A 16515-nucleotide genomic window follows, 5' to 3' on the forward strand; every position below is an offset into this window, starting at 1 on the left:
CAAGTCATATATGGATAGTGTCGCCACTAAGCCAAGTCAGACTATAGCACAGCTATATCCACTTTTGAATAGAAACAGCTTCCTAAGCATAAGCAACAAAATCCTCCTTTTGAAATCGGTAATCAGACCGCAACTAACGTACGCCTCTCCAACCTGGGGTCACATGACTAAAAGCAACATCAACAGACTTCAGATAATACAGAATAAATGCTTAAGAATGGCATTTAATGCCCCATGGTTCATCAGAAACATCCAGTTACATCAAGAAGCCAATCTTCCAGATATTAAGACCTACATGACAAGCATTGCGGAGAAATTCTTCACAATCACGGATAATCACCCAAACCAGCTAGTTCGACAGGCAGCGGACTACAAGCCCTCAGATCGTTTCAAACATAAAAAAAACGAAATCCTCCATCGCAAGAGAAAGCTGATACAGCCTCAACTCACAATGAGCGGGTAAATTACCCACAATAATCGTATCACCCACAATCTAAAATCCAGATGAAGGGATAAAGAGTCAAGGACTCAGTCCATAAACCAATTAAGTTCAAAGTTCAAAAGCGTGTGTTTTCATACCCTTGGAGGGTAATGGATGGCAATGCTCTAGCCAATGAAGTTCTAACTGAAGCTTGGCTGTTGCTGTTACCCCTGGGACGCAGAGATTCGAGAGTTTGAGTTCGCTCTCTTAAGGTTTTTGCCTTAAGGGAGCAATTTGAGTCTCTGAAGAAAGTGCTTTCCGGCACGGCCCGGTGAGGGGCTTTGTCGGTGAATGCTTTTCTTCGGAAAATATGAGCGGTTCTGCTCGGTGGTGGTGGTGGGGGGAAGGTCATCACTGAGTGGAACCAACGCCGAGTGAGACGGTCTTTCGACCACTATGGAGTGGTCTAGGGATCGTCTTAAATTTTTAGAGTTGGCTTTACTTACACATCGCCAATAAAGTTCTAACTGAGGCTCGGCTATTGCTGTTACCCTCCTGCCATGATCAGAGCTTTAATAGCTCAATAACACCTTATCCCTACACTGTCCTCTACAGATAACGGGGAAGATGAAAAGCATTCTTGCTTCGCCCCTTTATGCCAGTCCCCGGATATTGTGTTTAATTGCCTTGATACTAGGATATGATAGATTCATCTATTTCGCCTATTAGATCATTAAGAGTTTACATGGTTGCTCTTGTAAGGCGGTCTCCAGCACTGGTTATTTTCAGTGCTTTGTTTCCCCCCCCCCCCTCCGTAAGATAATTGCAGTATAGCACATGTACTGAGAATTAATGGCATAGCCACTTTTGTTGGCCTCACTTTCCTGGTGGTGGACGGAAATAATTTATATGCACAAATACTTATCTTCGTTGTAATGGTACATAAGACAGAGATCAGTTTCTTCCAGATATTTCTGTCCTGTGCAGCTAATTCTGTTTCTCTCCAACGCTCCCCCAACCAACCATTCTGTTTTCCCTTTCTGTCATTCTCTTCCAAGTTAATTTAGGCCTTATTTTTCTTTTTTTCCTTCCGCAAGACGTCAAAGCCACTCTTGGGATCTGTCTCTACTGTCCATTCACTACGTGTCCAATCTTTTTTTTTTTTTTCAACGGTGTTTTTAAATTTCACTGGTGATATATTTATTTTATTTCTTTATTTCATTGAAATATATGTCAATTTCTCACCTTACATAACAACTGATACATTTAAATAATTTAACTAGAGTTTCGGTTTATTATCGTATGATCTAACATTAAATCCAGTTTGACCAAGACCTACTTCTTGCTCTTAATGTCTGGTTTAGTACAATGCGATTTAACCACCAACAACGGAAAGAATTCGTAACTTAAACGGTCTAGAAAGAGAATTTTTTAAAAGTCTTCTTATTTTTATGGAGTTTTCGAGTTTAAAAAGACAAAAGTATCATTATTGGGAATGAATAGATTGTAAGAACGTATCGTGTGGATCGTCGGTTGTACGTATACTGTGCTAGGGATATTCGCATATGTGTTTGATCGTGCTTCCGAGCCACTTCCCTAGAGAATCTGATAAATTGTATTTTGAGCATTTTTCTCCGAAGGCAGACCATTTTAGCTACGTATAATCCAGGTACCACGAGAACTACTTTGAATATGTCTTTCCCAGCAGCGCTTCTTTAAATAGATTTTATCTAGGCGCATCATTTCGTATAATTTTATATTTATAAAATCTTTCAAATTTTGTATCGGTAAAGAATAATGAATCGGAAGAATTATACAGTTTCATAAAATGCGTTGTTAACATTCCAAGCGGCTTTATATTACTGAGTTACTTACAGTCCATGGAACTCGTAAATTACTTTTTTTTCCAGTTGTGTAAAGAACGTATCTTCATATCATTGGAAATAGATTTCAATAATTTTGTAGTTTACAGTGATGGGAAAATTCCATTTCGCATTTCCATTGAAGAGCCATAAAACTATTTCTTTTTTTCCCCACACTCTACTCTAGGTGTGGAAAAAGAATCGGGACATCTCGTTCCATTTCTTTAATGTCTTAAACAAGAAATGCTTAAAATAATTAATTAAAAAATAAAAGAAAAATTTTATCATTATTAAGACAGTTAGTTCATAGTTAATCAATAATGCCGTCTTTTTATGAAATGTATTTAAAACATATATTTTAGATGCAAAATATATTAAAGTGTATAAAGAAAGAATAAAATCAAAAACGAAAAATCCCTTTAAACTAAATAACTATGAAACTAATTTGCTTTTTTTTATTTACAAACTTTTTTTAGAAAAAAATAATGATATTAATATACTATATTTTCAGTTCAAAGTTTCTGAAGTTCCTTTAGCTTACAAAGTGGTTCTCAGTGTGATTATTGATCAAAATTAAAATGATAATAATTCTTAATGAAATTGCGTTCATAATTGCAAATACAACATCACTCTGTTTTAAACGTTATCCATCTGGATGTAAAGTGATTAAAATGTAGCATGAGTTTCTTTTTTTTTTTGTATAAACACAGTTTATACACATAATTGAAGACTAATATTTTGTATTTTCGATGAGAACGGAGATCTTACCTTAATCTGTTTTAAATGGAACTGATGAATAAAAGGAGATTGATACAGTAATGCACTATGATAAAATACGTTTCAAACTGGTTGGTTCTCCTCAGAGACCAGGCAGAAATCTTAAGAGAGCAAAAACTCTCGTTCAGTACTAAGGAAATCGAAATGTCGGAGAGGTGCATTTTTCGTAAGCTAAACTGTATACCTAGAAGGTCGATAGGTGAATTGATATTATTGGAGGAATGAACATAAGAGAGAGAGAGAGAGAGAGAGAGAGAGAGAGAGAGAGAGAGAGAGAGAGAGAATACAAATTTCGATTATAACAATCATTCTTCTTTTTATTTAGGATCATTCCTCTAATAGGGGAAAAAACTTCATCACTAATAAAATAATCTTATCACAGAAGAAGCAATTTATTCCTCATGATTTAAATAATTTTTATTTAAATTTAATACAATTCTTATTATATTATACATCAGTGTGTTTTCTCATCATCTGTCAGATGGTCAAAAATCTATGCCGTGTTGTTTTTCAGCATTCGGTACGATATTCAATGCAAAGCGTTCATAATAAAGAACAAAATTCTTTCCTCGGCAGAATTGTAATATGAACTGTTTGGCATTTAATGCACTTGCCAGTCGGATTTGAAGCATTGAATACTGCTGAATATCTGCATTTACTGTTTTATAAATTGGCGTGCGAATCGACATCAAGTTAGTTCCAAGCAATAAACTACCAAGGTGAGGAATGTAGTTTTTTCTTTCTTTGGGTGCTTTCTTCCATTATAGTTCCGCTATCTGTATAAAAATTTTCACTTTTGCTATTTTATGCTCTCCATAAGATGTAGATAATACCTGAAAATATGTTGAAAGCATTGAGAAAAATAGTTCAATTCTTAAACTTAAAATGCCTGTCTAAGATTTTTAATTTTAGGTGTTTAAGCATACACGTTTTATGATTAGTTGGGAAAAAACCGTACAAGTCAGATTACCGATAAAATCAAAAGCGGTTTCCATATCCATCTTAAATTTTAAGATATAATATCTAAAAAAATCGATGGCTGATGCATTTATCTATGCAATAGATTCATAGTATCCTTTTAAACTCAGCCCAACATATTACTGATTTATGAGCGAAGCAGTCCGTTAACAATTAAAATCTGTTCCATTCTTGTTGACAATGGATTAATAAAGACATTGTTAAATCATTTCAACGATGCTTTCAATTCAGCTATAAAAACGTCAACAAAGACCACAAAAGAATACAACAATAACATTGTTTCCATTATTGAAACAAGAGTCAACAAATAACTTCTTTCTACCGTTTTTTTTTCCCCTTCAATTATTCCTGATATTTCACCGACTTGGATTTTCTACACAAATTAATTTTTATTAATAGTTTTTGTCAAAATGCCTTTTCATATTTACTTCTTACCGACAATTTTCTACTTAAAGTCACAAGCACGCGATGATTTGACAAATATTTGTTTTCTTGAATAAAAGCGAAGGTCCGATAGAAGCCATTAATTATTTTTTTATAAAGAGGGAATGCAGTGCAGGAAAAAAAACCCTGCATGATGGAATTGCAATATTTTAACGAGAAAAAAAAAAGTTTCCTTCGCTATTAGGAATGGCTAATTTACAGCTGCTTTGAACACGTTAAACCCAGAATTGCTAGCTGGGAGTTTTTATGTTCTTACCTGCTTCATTTCATCTTATTTTATTTGCAACTTATTTCGCATAAGACACGGGCAATTTAGTTTTCAATTATATGACAGAACTGGTTGAAGCGAACTAAGTAATATTCACAAGGGCCCAACTTCTTTCATCTGAATAGATTCCATTTGAATTTCCTCAAAGGATTCTGGTTAATATGAATGTGCAGGAAGATGGTTTAAAACGTGGGGCTTTCATTACTGTAACGAAAACATTTAAGTGATCTGCACGGAGAACGCGATATCTATGAAAACATAATACACTCGTTTTTCTTGTCTTCGCAATTTAATATTTCTTCAGAAGCAAAGTTGCAGCTCTCCAAGCATCGTATTGTAGGCGTGAACGAATATATTAATTCATGACACTCACGGTAATGTTGCGAAGTGATCATAAATTATTTCGGTTGTTTTAAAGTTCCGTCATCTTCACGTTAATGGTATTTCAGAAAAAAATATTATCTTAAATCAGAATTTAAAATTGCTCAACACAAAAATAAATTTTATAAACGGTATTTATATTTGCTACAAAATGCGTATCTGTTTATTAGTTATATTATATTATATTATATTATTTTATTTTATTTTATTTTATTTTATTTTATTTTTATTATTATTTATTTATTTATTTATTTTATTTTTATTATTATTATTTTTTTTTTATTATTTTTTTTTTTTTTGTGAAACAATACTCATACAACCATGGTGCCCGATCCATGTTATGCATCAAAATAAATAAAAAATAGTGATTTGATGCAGAAACCATAATCACTTATCACAGTTTTTCATAGCAAACTTTTATTTTATTTTATTTTATTATTTTTTTAAACTGAGGTAGTTAACATTAGGAGATACTACTAGTTTACGAGTTTACTAATTTACAATATGGGCCACAATGGTGATTATTTGGTATATATTTCAACTTTCGGTTTATTCCCTCTCGGTTTGACTTAATAAGTTTCAGACTGTGGTGCTAGATTGGTTCCCCCCCCCGGGCGCTCCGGTTTCTTTTCACTAGCGTATAACCTTGAACGCATGTAATAATATTAAATATGCATCTATGAATTTAGATAATTTGTAGAGTTCATAGTTTCCACCATCCTACATGAACTTAGGTATCCTAGTGAAAGGGCGATAATAATAATAATAATAATAATAATAATAATAATAATAATAATAATAATAATAAAAGATTTTTAGTTACTTGAGTCATCCGGTTGTGTTGTACAGTTTGTAGGAGGAACGCTGTTTTCCAGTGATTCAGGTTGGTCGTATGCGGCTGAAAAGATATAAAATAAAAATAAAAAAATATAATAATGTCCCTCGTAATTCAAGAAATTTGAACTTAAGTCTTTTTATCCGAAAGGTATGCTACTTACATTTCAGATGTCTCTTTGTGATTTTATATACATTTGCATAATGTTATCCTGATACGTAATTACTTCACAAATAAGAAAAAGTGACAGAATGCTTGGTTCGGTTTAGTTGGAATTACGATCAGACCAACTAAATCCAATTTATTTTACGTGTGTTCTTCGGCTGGAGTGCTTGTTTGGAGAGATAAAAACGGGAAGTTTTGGAAGAAAATACAGTTTTCACCTAAGTACGGAAATGACTAAAACAAATTTTGTTGAAAATATCTTAAAGTTCTTTGCATCCTTGAAGAAATTTGAAATCGTGTTTCCAAATGAAGAATAAAATTTTGGGATTACACTAAGAAGGAATTTCAATCTGTTTGACTTCTAGTTGTTGTTGCCATCATCGGCAGCATTGTTAACTCTCCTGCAATAAGAAATTTACAGGCATCCTTAATGATAATGTGCATCATTATTAGCCTATTAAATATTTTTTCTTAAAAGCACAACGAATATTCCTCTAAAGAAAATCTTATAGTTGTAAGTAAGAGTAATTTTGTAAGTCATTGCTGACTACAGTTGTTATGATCCGATATCATTGGCGAATGTAACTAGTTTGAGGTGATTAGATTTATGGGGGAAAAAGAACGATAGTTAGAAAACATTAAAGAAACAAACGATTTCGGTAAATAATTATAGTGAAGGAAAATTTTTGATTTGCTTCTTTTTTCACTGAGGAATCGGACAAGGAAGACACACAACAGGAGATGAGATACATGGATTCCTGATGAGCCAAAATCTTACCATTCTGCAGCGAATTGTAGGAAAACGTCTAATTATATAGCGCTTGGCTCATTGTAGAACAAGAATGCAGTTGCATAGTGACGTCAGTGATTGTTCAAAATAGTTACACATTTTAAGTGCAGTTAACCATTTTTGGACTTTGTATAATAAAAACGCCAGTCTTGTACGGAGAATACACAGCTTTTTTTTTTTTTTTTTTCTTCAGGGTAATCGATTTTTTTTTTTTTTTTTTACTTCAGTATAAAATTAACATTACGTCTAGGTTGGCAACCTAGACGTAATGTTAAGCATCATTCTTTTTCTTCTCCCCTTCAGGTATTAGGCCTAGTGTCCTGTTACACGGCTATCTTTAGACCTTCCAAGTCGTACCCGTCCTGAGGATAAGGTGGCTAGCCCTATGTCTCCCGGTGTGTCCTATGTCAAATAGCTGCGTGTATTCACGGGGCCGGTTTGCCTGCTTGCGGGAGGAAAAAAACCCAGATTTATCTGGTTTTTTCCTCCTAAACTAGGGAGAAAAACCTGCAATCCTCGCCCAAGACCGGCTAACTTAGCTATATCTGAGAAAGATCCTTAAGCTTCTTACGTCGGCGACGGAAATCTAACCTAGGACACTCAGGCATGCATAGCCACATCAACAACAAAAACGGCTTATTGAATGTTATTTTCTAACCGGAGCAATGTAAATACGTGTTTCTCAGGAATATTGTTCAAAACTGGGAATTTCAAACCGATACAATTCATAAGTTGCGTTTTGTGTTTAATCAAGTAAAATTAATTCTAAAAGTGAGAACATCCATTCAGGGATTAGCTAGTTTGACAAAATAATACGATTGAATAAAAAAAAATATATAAATATAAAAAGATGAAAATGATTTTTGTTACCCCCTCACACACACACACACACACACACACACACACACACCACGACCACCACCACTGCGAATTTATTCCAGAAATCATATTGACAGATCTGTTATCTGTGGAGGACAACAGATCCGTCAATAAGATTCTACAACAAGAAAGCTTTAGGAGAAAGATGAAAGTCTGGAAAGTTCTACAGAACAGCCGCCAGGATTTTATTTCGTCCTTTTTGTTTTTTATTTTTACTAGAAATTCTTTCCGGGTATTCTTTTAAGGAGATCTAGCCAAGACAGAAGCCTTCAGTTTCCGCACGCGGCTTTTTCTGTCGTATGTAGCTGTCCTGCTCTAGTAGATATGAAGTTTGAGCGAGAAAATAGACATGTGTCACACAAGGAAACATTCGAGAGACACTAAAATACCGAGTAGTCACCGGCATTGTCACTTCCCGTAAACTCTCAAACCAGTGCGTCCCAGCTGTCGTGGGAAAAAAAGAAAAAAAATAGGTAAGGAGATTTGTTTCTCTACTCTATTCAAAGTGAACTGGAATCCGGCAAAGGCAAGTATCATTTTGTCACGTCATATCTACTACAATAGCCTTCAGCTTAATCACCGACAGTGGAAGTACTCGAACAAAGGGACACTTTCAGGAAGAACGATATTCGGAAAGTCAGAAAAATCTTTTAGACTCCTCAAGAGTGATTGTTGTCGTTAGAAAGAATATGACGATAAGCGTCGACACACGGCGGACGTTAAATTTTGCCACGGCAACAAGAGTCTTTTAGATTCCATATTTCATCTGAGCTGCTGACAGAAGCAATTGTTGCATATCTTCTGCCTGCTCAAACCAATATATTTTATATTTTTTGGTCAATAGATAGCGTGACGCGATGAACACGCGATACGTGAAATATGTCAAGAATGCAATTCACACGTGGAACGTGAAATGCTTCATGGAATATGGGAAATAATAATAGTCAGTTAGTTTTTCATTATTTTAATTGTTGTGAATTAAATTTTCTCGGACTGGATTTTCTGCTAATATAAGAATTGAAGAATTAGTTTATTGCAGTCAAATAAAGTGATAACCTTGTTTTAAGTGATTTCGAATTTTGAATTATAAGATTTCAAAATTTATTAATTTGAATTTTTGATGAGTATTTTGTCCTAATAATATCTGCAACCTTTCTCGCTGTTTCAGCTAGAATATGGATAATATTATTTCGGTTCTTTAGTATCAAACATAAATCAGAAATTTATGGCAATTCTTTCGAAAGGTGAGGATACGTTATTTTCTTTATATATATCCTCCAATATTGTAATCCAAATGTGAAATCCCATGCTAAAACTTTATACAAACAAAATGTCATCTGCTAAGTGAAACTGTCTGCTTTCTTCTTTAATCATTTGAAGAAATTTCTGTGGTTATCACACCTGTAATAAATGATGCTTGCACACTTATGACGTCCACCCAGCTGCCTTCTCTCACACTTTTATTCCCAAGGGGTTTTAAATTTCTCGTTTTCTGTCCTTTGCTTGATAAGACGTCTTATTTGGGAAGAGAGTTAATTTGAACCATAGTAATCAATCTTGTCGAACAAACTCCACGGAAATAATTTAAATTGAAAGTGAAGGATGTCATCTCCTAGAGATTTGTTTAATCAACGTTTATTTAACACGGGAAATACTTTTCTGGCTTTGAAATTTCACCGAGACGTAAGAGGGAATGAACACTCATTGCGCATGCTCGGTGTTATTTTACGTTTGCTTGTAAAGGAGGGAGACAAAAGTAGAAAGGAAAAGTGCTATGCTTTTCGTTGCTAGTAATAAATTCATACGCAACATTTGAAATCATTTATATTTGAACACACAGTTCTATGCTGTTGAATGAAATGTGTAAACTTTCGTTTTAAATCAAACAAGAACCGCTGCCATTCGGGAAAATTAAAAACCGAGATTATTACCAAGAAAGCAATGAATCCGCCTTTCCCTCTACAATGTTGAAAGATGTCCTAATAATAAATATGCAAATATCTTCGCTCACTTTTTTTTAGGAGAAGGAGATATCTTTTCATGGTAAGTAATGGAAAAATACGAATTAAATGGACTCTCGAATATAAATTTCTGTTTCTAGTTTATGGCACGAGGGACGACGCAGCGAATATTACATGAATAAATGCATGCAATTATATAGTGTTAAGTGTTTGCATAATAATAATAAAAAAGCAGGAAATAATTTTCTGATGGGCGATGATTGCATTACGGAAATATCATTTTTTTTTTAAATTCATCGTTATTGATGACAGTTTTAATCTGTTCCGTTAGTCCCTAACTACATATGTAAATATGGGTAATTGCTCCGATATGGACTGTTTACTAATTCAGATGAATTTAGTTTAAACCAAAATTACGATTTTGGTTTAAACTAAATTTCGGAATCCTCGAAGAGAACTTATGAAATCATAATATCTTAGATTCATTTCAAACATTTTGGATTGGTTTGATTAAAATTAAGGGCTAAGCAACTAAGGCTACGAGATCGTATATTATTTTTGTTAGTCGCGCATGTTCTTCTGGACATCTTCTGTACATGCTTGTTCGAGGGATGAAAATTACCACGGGAGGGCAAAAAATCCTCTACCTCCGTACGACTGGTAAACTCACCTTTAGGCAATACATACCGGTTTCTTCTTGCACTAGACTGCGACTGCGCTACGGAGATTTCCATTAGAACAATATCCATAAAACTGTATTTTTAATTGGTCATCACTAGCGCCTCCGTAGCTCAGTCGGTATAGATGAAGCCCTGTGGTCAGAAAGACCTGGGCTCGATTCCTGTCAGTGACGTGATGAAAACTTTTATCTGGTCTCTGTCGGCTAAAGGTGAGTTAGCCGGTCTCATACGGGGATTGGGAGTTTTTTCACCCGGAAAATTGGGTTTACCTCCCCCCAGAACAGACAAACCAGCCCCGTGAATATACACGATTACAATCAGGAATATTTAAGATGGTCCCTCCAGCCATATGTCTGATTCGTCAGCTATGCCAGTACCGAGCTGGGATAAAAATAGGGGGGGAGTGAGATGGTGCCGTACATCCCCCCGTAGAAGGGGCTCACGGCCGTGGAATCATCATACGAAATCATAATAATTGGTCATCACAACTTACGATTAGATATTTTAATACAGTGGTGGACTGTTAAATCTACATCCTTTCTCTTATTCTTTCAACTCTGCGTTTTGAACCCAACTGAAAAATATATAGCATAAACAAAAGCATGGAAAATCGCCTAATTTATATTGATATTTAAATTTTTTTTTCTTTGATTTTTTTTTTCTTTCTATATAACAATGATCGAACATCCAGACAAGTGTCCATTATGATTCTTCTTTTAAGCAGTGTTGGCTCACTTCCAGTCAGATGTAAATCTCTGAATTTTTGAGATATGATTCACAGTAGGAGTCGAACACCAGAGTAAAACTAAAACACACGAGGACGGTTTATAGATTGTTCGAAATTGTCTAGGATATTAAGAATTAAAAATAATTATTTGCATACAAAAACTAATGACGAATAATTAAATGTAATCTTCCATTGTGATTATTCAATTATTTTTAAAACATGTAAATTAGTTTTGTTTTAATTTTCTCAGTATTTTAATTTATATGTTAATTTCCAAATTTATGAAGTTTCCATTGTAAACCTTATAATATGATGATCGTCACTGAAATTAAGTTCGCATTGCAACTGTAGTCAACAATGAATGTTTCCTAATTATTGGTGACGTCATTTTTCCATTTTTGTTTTCAACAATTTTTGTTTTTGTTTCATCAAATCCATAAAAATAAAAGCAGTATATAGCATTGTACTGTTGGTTATACCAACGTTGTTCTATCTGAAGATAAAACGTGTCTTGTAACCTATTCCGTGTTTGAGTGAAGTTCAGTATACGACTGAGATTTGTAGAAATACCCTCAACCTTTACGACTATTTAGAAAAGCAGATAAATGTAGAATTACTTATGAATGATAGTCACAGCAGTTTAAATTATTTACAACTTGGTTTTTATTGCAAAGAAACGCATTCATAAAACAGAATAGTAAAGTGGAAAACCTTCGCGTTACTATTATGGTATGTAAAGATGTGAAAATCGCAATACGACTATTACCTCTCATTATTCGAGGATTTAAGCAGTGCATCCTTTCTTTTTTGAGTATATCATTCCTTCAGAGAAATCTTTAACCTCGACGAAGCCGTCGGCAGCTTTTGGGGATGCATTCGAGATAGAGATAGATAGGGAGAGATTTGAATGTTTTCATATTGTATACTTTCATCAAATGATTGACCTTGATGGCACTAATTCTCGATCTTTTGAGTCAATCATATTTTAAGAGAAAGTAATCGAGAACTGTGTCATCTGTCTTCATAACTTTATAATTTTTTCCCAACAGAAAATTTGTTGGGAAAAAACTTAGTAATAAAATTAGCAGAAATTAAGATTTAAAAAATACTATATAATTAATTAAACATTTAATAAAAAAGCTTAAATTGAATTTCAAATGATTATTTTCTAATATATAATGTTAAAAATTAATCCACCTTTCAGTGAAATATATGAAATATATTCATAAAATGATGTTTCAAGTAAAAATATGGAAGCAGATTTACCACATATGCTTCCACTGAAATATAGATATTCTGAAAATAGGTGTTTTTGTATAGAACTTTACACAAAATCAGTACAAAATTGAATTGAATTAAATTTAAATGATGTGCTTTAGATTAAACTAAAAAGCACAACAATATAGTATAATTTATAAACAAAATTTGCTTCACTACAATATTAAGTTTAGCACATAGTTACATTTCATATTATACTTATAAATTCTATATAAAATAGAATTTGTTAACACCAGACGCAGTTGAAAACACACGGTTCTTTAGTAAAATGCATTTATTTTACAATCTCTACTGGTAGAAAATTTCCAAGAAATTTTCGGAGCGTTTGCGTCAAAACGTTTTTCTTTGGTCTGCATCTGCAGACCAAAGTGTAAGTAGAATTAATGTCAGCCGTTAGCAATCCCTTTTAGTCAAATTATTCACAGCGTTTTGTCAACGTATAATAAAAACATTAATGCATTTTCCCTTTAACTGTTTATTTTACAAATAAATGATAATGAAGCTGTATCCTATTCACTTACTGTAGCGAGATTAATATTTTGTGAAATTGATCGAAAACCCACAGCTGAGTTAGCTTAATATACTGCTATATATAAACGATTCCAACAGTCATCATTTATAGAGTCGTTGCCAAAACCTGATGACAAGGATAAGTAGTCCTAATGACATTGCTACTAAATAAATCTTCCAGATGTCATAAATTATCGGAGACGTTTCATGACATCTATGGTCAAAGTCTAGACTTACAATAGCAATATCCTGAAATTAAGTCGATGTTAGCATTACGTACAATACAAAAAGAAAAAAAGAAACAACATCAAATTATATACTAAATTGTAGTTCTTTTATAAGTATCAGAACCATCAGTAATCCTTACTTTATTGTACTCAGTTTTCCAGTACACTGGACAGCTGAATTGTATCTATAAGGAAAGCAAAAGATTATTTCAACAATGCTATTTAGATTGGTGTATTAGATCTGCTGTTTTCTATTGTTATGCTACAATCACATGAGAGAATTGTTAATGTATTGATAGTAATGTGCAAAAATACAACAAAAATAGGTATTTAAAGAAGCAATTATGAAGGAAAGTGGTATTAAACATGATATCAGAATTGGAGATGTTAATGTCAGCCTTTGCCTTATGCGGACGATGTTATACTTCTAAATAAATCCGCTACACGTCTGCAAGATTCCCTGACTAAATTGAATAACTGTTGTAATAGATATGGCATGAAGGTCAGCATTAAAAAGACAAAGACAATGAAATTAGATAGAATTGTTGAAAATGTCAACTGTGTTGTGAATGGAGAACCTGTGGAACAAGTGAAACATTTCAGCTACTTAGGCACGATTTTTACTGAAGATGGTAAATTAAATATGGAAATAGACAACACAATCAGCAAAGCTGGTATGGTGGGAAGTCAACTGAATAAATTCATATGGAATAAGAGAGAAATTAGTCGAACACTAAATTAGCTATATACAAGTCAGTGTTCAAACCAGTTTTACCTTATGGATCTGAGAGCTGGGTCAGAAGTAAAACATTTGACCAAAGACTAGAGACCGCAGATATGAGAGTCCTGAGAAAGATTATAGGCGTGAACAGATGGCATCAATGGCAATATCATATTAAAAATGAGGATATTAGGAAAGAACTTGACATTGTCAGCATCCAGGAATGCGTTAGCAGAGCTAATCTCAGGTGGTATGGTCACTTAAATAGAATGGGAGAGGAAAGATTAGCAAAACAAGTGTTCTCTGCCAGGTTGGCAGGAAAACGACCCAGAGGAAGATACAACGTGCCTTAGACGATAGAAATATAAGATCTGATAATATTGGAGTGTTGACAAGAGTAATAGACTGATTTGGAGGAAAATTGTAGATAGGAGTTAGTAATGATGTAAGTTTTTCATGTAGTACTATCATATCCTGTACACCCCATGTCAGGAATTTGATGATGATGATGATGATGATTTAATACTAATTAGCCGGGGTTGTTGTCCTCATTATTGCACAATGTTAATTACTGCATTCTTGGGAGGAAGGATTAGTTGGATACCACCTAGTGCAATAGAGTACTTCATAGTAAAGGTATTGGTATAGGTATGGCTGTATATAATATAATTATAATAGCAAAAAGAAATAATCAATAATTTTAGAAATTAAATGATCTTCTAAGAACAATTTTGTAAGATTTATTTATTTATTTTCTTATTTGAATATCATCGATTTTTGTTATTTTTCAGGCTGACTTTATTTACTTGTTGATGTTCTAATTGAATGAAAAAGCGAGTAGTAATAGATTCATATCTAAGTAACGGATTTGTCAAGATACATAAAGCATTAAGTACTCTTTTATGATTTAGTCTTGCTGTTTTGTTGCACGATATAACATTACCACCCACGAAGGGTTCAGAATATATAACCCTGAATAACTGTGGGTGCGCAGCGCCTTAAAGTTAAAAAAGATCTCAATTTCTCATCTCATCCAGTCGATAATGAGATGAGTTTAGATTACAGTAAAGCAACTATTCCTATCGAGGCAAAGGTTTTCTGTAAGTTAATTGCCTTCTCTGGCTGGTTAGTTGATTATGCTGAAGAAAAAAATAATCTTCACACAAAACAAGCACACATTCGTATAACTCACGGTAAGGAAAAACCAAGAATATTACGGGATATTAATCCCTGTACAGGAACTAGTGAGTACAAAAGACTAATCATATGATCTAAGGAGCTCCGGATATTGACTTGAGGGAGTGCTCAACTACGTAAAATTAAGGGATGACTAAACGGAAATCTGTGTCAGAAGGCGCCCAAGTAACTGAACCTAGATGTAAGTGCCTGTCTTCTTCTTCTTCTTCCATTCACGTAGTAGGCCTAGTGGCCTGTTACGGAGCCATCCTTAGCCATTCTAAGCCGTACCCGTCCAGAGGATAAGGTGGCCAGCCCTATGCTTCCCGATGTGTACTATGTCCGTAGATGCGTGTGTTTACGGGGCCGGTTTGCCTGCTTGCTGGAGGAAAACCCCCAGATAAACTGGGGAGAAAAATCCTGCAATCCACGCCCACGACCGGCTAACTTGGCTATGTCTGAGAAAGATCCTTAAGATACTCACGTCGACGACTGGAATCGAACCGAGGTCACTCCTTTCCCAAGCATATGGTTGCGAAGCACATGCCACGCTGCTATCCGCGAGGACTGTACGTGCTTGTATGGAGTAGAGAGAGCCTCCGTAACTTGATCGGTAACGATACCCTTTGTTTGGAAGGACAGGGGCTTTATTCCTATCTACGGTAATACCAACCATGATATTACTATTGAGTGTTATGGAATACTGTGCAACTATAGAATATTACTCTCATTCTCACGCGTGATCGTAGCATTTCTTAACAAGTCGGGTGTGATTTCTAGATGAAAAGCAACCCAACTAGTTGTAAGGATGAAGAGTGGCTGGATCAATAAAATAGAAATCCCAGGTTTTTCGGTGCCGCAGCAGCTACTGATATATGTTCAGGTTTGACTGGAAATCTGAGTGGGGTTAAAAGTAAGAACAGGTGGACTGGAGTAGATTCATTTATGTTGAGAAATGCGGTAACAGAAAGACTGAATTCGGATGGATTATTTCTTCCCTCCATTGTCAGTCCAGAATATATTATAATTACTAAGTTTAGTTTTATTTTATTTTATTTTTTGGCTAGATGGCCGAAGCAAAATGCTTTTCATATTCCCCGTTATCTGTAAATAAAATGTATGGATAGGGTAATATAGAACTATAAGCTCTGATCATGGCAGGAGAGTAACAGCAATAGCCGAGCCTCAGTTAAAACTTCATTGGCTACAGCATTGCCATCCATTACCCTCCCTGGGTACCCATTTTAGTCCCCACGTACGACATGCATGGGCTACAGTAGGGCTATTCTTATCTCGGCCACCACACGGGGTAGATTTATTCTAATTATTGCATTCGTATTCATTGTACGCTAATCGAATTAAGTAATGGGTGAACAAAGAAAGACGGAAAGTATAATTTGAAATAAAACAAGTTTAACTTACATAGCTTGAAAAG

General features: G+C 34.4%; 1 long non-coding RNA gene across 2 annotated transcripts in view; it reads right to left on the reverse strand.

The window, feature by feature from the left end:
• The window catches only part of LOC150108653 (uncharacterized), a 305460-nt gene that overhangs the window by 32374 nt on the left and 256571 nt on the right, over positions 1 to 16515 (reverse strand). Inside the window, exons 4-6 of one of the 2 annotated variants that reach the window (XR_016550673.1) lie at positions 13324 to 13368; positions 5955 to 6029; positions 3593 to 3893 (exon numbers count right to left, since the gene is read on the reverse strand). This is a non-coding gene — a long non-coding RNA (uncharacterized LOC150108653). Of the gene's footprint in view, positions 1 to 3592; positions 3894 to 5954; positions 6030 to 13323; positions 13369 to 16515 lie in introns of those variants that run through there. The other variant, XR_016550674.1, reaches the window with a different exon arrangement.

This window comes from Typopeltis vanoorti, chromosome 3 (genome assembly GCF_054136105.1).
Source record: "Typopeltis vanoorti isolate ZY-2024b chromosome 3, IOZ_Tvanoo_1.0, whole genome shotgun sequence".
NCBI lineage: Eukaryota > Metazoa > Arthropoda > Arachnida > Uropygi > Thelyphonidae > Typopeltis > Typopeltis vanoorti.